At 43.7% G+C, this 3327-nt stretch overlaps 1 pseudogene; it reads left to right on the top strand.

The window, feature by feature from the left end:
- The first annotated feature begins 209 nt into the window (after positions 1-209).
- LOC101343917 (elongation factor 1-alpha 1 pseudogene) lies at positions 210-1581 on the top strand (annotated as a pseudogene).
- Positions 1582-3327: the final 1746 nt, after the last annotated feature.

A 3327-nucleotide genomic window follows, 5' to 3' on the forward strand; every position in this document is an offset into this window, starting at 1 on the left:
TGTTTGTGTTTTAGCAAGAACTCTGGAGAACATATGCAGAATGAATGAAAATGAAGTGTATATGTAGGTCTGGAGAATGACTGGAGGCAAGGAGACAAATTAGGAGGCTTTAACAATAATCCTGTGGGAAATTTAACTCAAAACCCTGGTGATGGCTTTTTCGCCAGAACACAGGTGTTGGTAAAAACTGTCGCAAAGTCTAACCCAAAATGGGAAAGGAAAAGACCCATATCAACATAGTCATCATTGGACAAGTAGATTAGGGCAAGTCCACCATTAGTGGTCACCTGATCTACAAATGTGGTGGAAACGACAAAAGAACCATGGAAAAAATTGAGAAGGAAGCTACTGAGATGGGAAAGGGCTCCTTCAAGTATGCCTGGGTCTTGGATAAACTGAAAGCTGAATGTGAGCGAATCATCACCATTGATATCTCCCTGTGGAAATATGAGACCAGCAAGTATTATGTGACCATCACTGATGCCCCAGGACACAAAGACTTTATCAAAAACATGATTACAGGAACATCACAGGCTGACTGTGCTGTCCTGATTGTTGTTGCTGGTGTTGGTGAATTTGAAGATGGTATCTCCAAGAATGGGCAGAACCATGAGCATACCCTTCTTGCTTACACAGTGGGTGTGAAACAACTAATTGTTGGTACAAAATGGATTTCACTGAGCCACCCTACAGCCAGAAGAGATATGAGATAATCGTGAAGGAATTCAGCACTATAAGAAGATTGGCTACAACCCTGACACAGTAGCATTTGTGCTAGTTTCTGGTTGGAATGGTGACAACATCCTGGCGCCAAGTGCTAATATGCCTTGGTTCAAGGAATGGAAAGTCACCCGTAAGGATGGCAATGCCAGTGGAACCACGCTGCTTGAAGCTCTGGATTGCATCCTGCCACCAACTTGTCCAACTGACAAGCCCCTGCGTCTGCCTCTCCAGGATGTTTACAGAACTGGTGGTATTGGCACTGTCACTGTGGGCAGAGTGGAGACTGGTGTTCTCAAATCGGTCATGGTGGTCACCTTGCTCCAGTCAATGTCACCACCAAAGTAAAGTCTGTTGAAATGCACCATGTAGCTTTGTCTGCCTGGGGACAACGTAAGCTTCAATGTCAAGAATGTCTCTGTCAAAGATGTTCATCATGACAGTGTGGCTGGTGACAGCAAAAATGACCCACCAATGGAAGCAGCTGGCTTCACTGCTCAGGTGATCATCCTGAACCACCCAGGCCAAATCAGTGCTGGCTATGCACCTGTGCTGGATTGTCACACAGCTCACATTGCTTGCAAGTTTACTGAGCTCAAAGGGAAGATTGATCGCTGTTCTGGTAAGAAGCTGGAGGATGGCCCCAAATTCTTGAAGTCTGGTGATGCTGCCGCCATTGACATGGTTCCTGGCAAGCTCACATGTATTGAGAGCTTCTGTGACTATCCTCCTCTGGGTTATTTTGCTGTTCGGGATATGAGACAGACAGTTGCTGTGGGTATCATCAAGGCAGTGTACAAAAAGGCTGCTGGAGCTGGCAAGGTCACCAAGCCTGCTCAGAAAGCTCAGAAGGCTGAATGAATATTATCCATAACACCTGCCACCCCAGTCTTAATCAGTGGTGGAAGAACGTCTCAGAGCTGTTTGTCTCAATTGGCCATTTAAGTTTAATAGTAAAAGACTGGTTAACGATAACAATGCATCGTAAAACCTTCAGAAGGAATGTTTTGTGGACTATTTGTTTCTTTTATTGTGTGGCAGTTTTAAGTTATTAGTTTTTAAAATCAATACTTTTTAAATGGAAACAGCTTGACCAAAAATCTGTCACAGAATTTTGTGACCCATTAAAACAAAGTTTAATGAGAAAAACAAAACAAACAAAAAACGCTGGTAATGGATGGAATCTGTAACAGATAGTACACACGTAGGAGAGAAGAGAAGAACCTACAACTGAACTGTTGGGATAAATATAGTTTAAAAGGACTTGGAAAATAACATTGAGTCTATACCTGGACAGGTAGGGAAAACAGCAAAAGAATCTATTGCCGTGGAAAGCAAGATGATCGAAAGTTTCAAGTTCGATTTTCCATTTATACAAGCATCACAGAAAACCTGAAGAGCATTTGATTTCCTCAAGAATCTCTCTAGACCAAGATCTGTTCCAAGCCTGGGATCACTGGACTGTGTTGTAACTTCATCCCACAAAAGGCCCTGGTCCCTCCAGATCGCTATCTCCAGAACCACAGTCTCTGAGAGCTGGATGGGGCCCTGGAGACCTGAGAGTAAAACTCTAGCAGGCTCTCTGCTAAGGAGACTTCGTTTTCTCTCCCTCTGATGCAGCTACACTTGTTGTCACTGACTTCTTTCCTCATCTCCTCCACCCCTGGGGTTGCAGACTAACTAGTCTATTAATGAGCAGTCACAGGCTTTGACCTCATTAAAAAGTTGTTAATGAGGCACACTGCTGTTCAGGGAGCACAGCTGACTGAGGCTCCCAGCGGCTCCCAGTGGCCTATTCTAGGGCCTGGAGGGAAAGCCTAGGTGAATAGACAGGATGAGATCTGGGGAGAGGGCTAATGAACTCAGGCTCCTGAATCACAGCTCCTAATGAACTCTGCTTGGCAAACAGGCCAGCTTTGAAGCTCAAGTGCCTGCTGGCCCGCAGGCATGATGGATGGATGAGATCCAGAGCAGCAGCGATTTTCCTCTAAGCCGTTCCCTCTGCTTAATGCCTGCTCTGCTGACCCATTTTGAGAGGGCTTCAATTTCTGAGATGAAGATGTGGTTTTGTGTTGCACTGAGTGTGTGGCTTGTGAACAATTGTGCAAGACTTCTACCTCATTCCCATAGGCTGTGACCCTGTACCACTCATTCTCTGCACTGCTGCCAAAGCAATCTTTCCAAAATAAATAGTTGATTGTTACTTTATGCTTAAAACCTTTCAAAGGATCTATATAGTTCATTCTTTTAATGCATCTATATTGCTCATGAACAAAAATTTAAACTCCTCAGCACACAAGGCTCTTCAATATTTGACTCCTGTCTATGTTCCACACACTTCTCCCTTCAGACTTCTCTCCCATGTTATCATTCCAATATTGTTACCACAACCATCACCACCACCATCACCACCATCATCATTATCATCATCCTCATCAACATCTCTATAGTGCTTCCTATGTATCCAGCAGTGTTTTACATATATTAATGTATATTTTTTAAATGTTACAACAATGCAATGAAGTAGGTGCTATGATTACTCCCATTTTGTAAAGGAAGACACAGAGGCAAGAGATGCTATGTAAATTGCCTAATGTCCTAAGTAAC

The sequence above is a fragment of the Trichechus manatus genome, unplaced genomic scaffold, assembly GCF_000243295.1.
Source record: "Trichechus manatus latirostris isolate Lorelei unplaced genomic scaffold, TriManLat1.0 scaffold00232, whole genome shotgun sequence".
Lineage (NCBI taxonomy): Eukaryota > Metazoa > Chordata > Mammalia > Sirenia > Trichechidae > Trichechus > Trichechus manatus.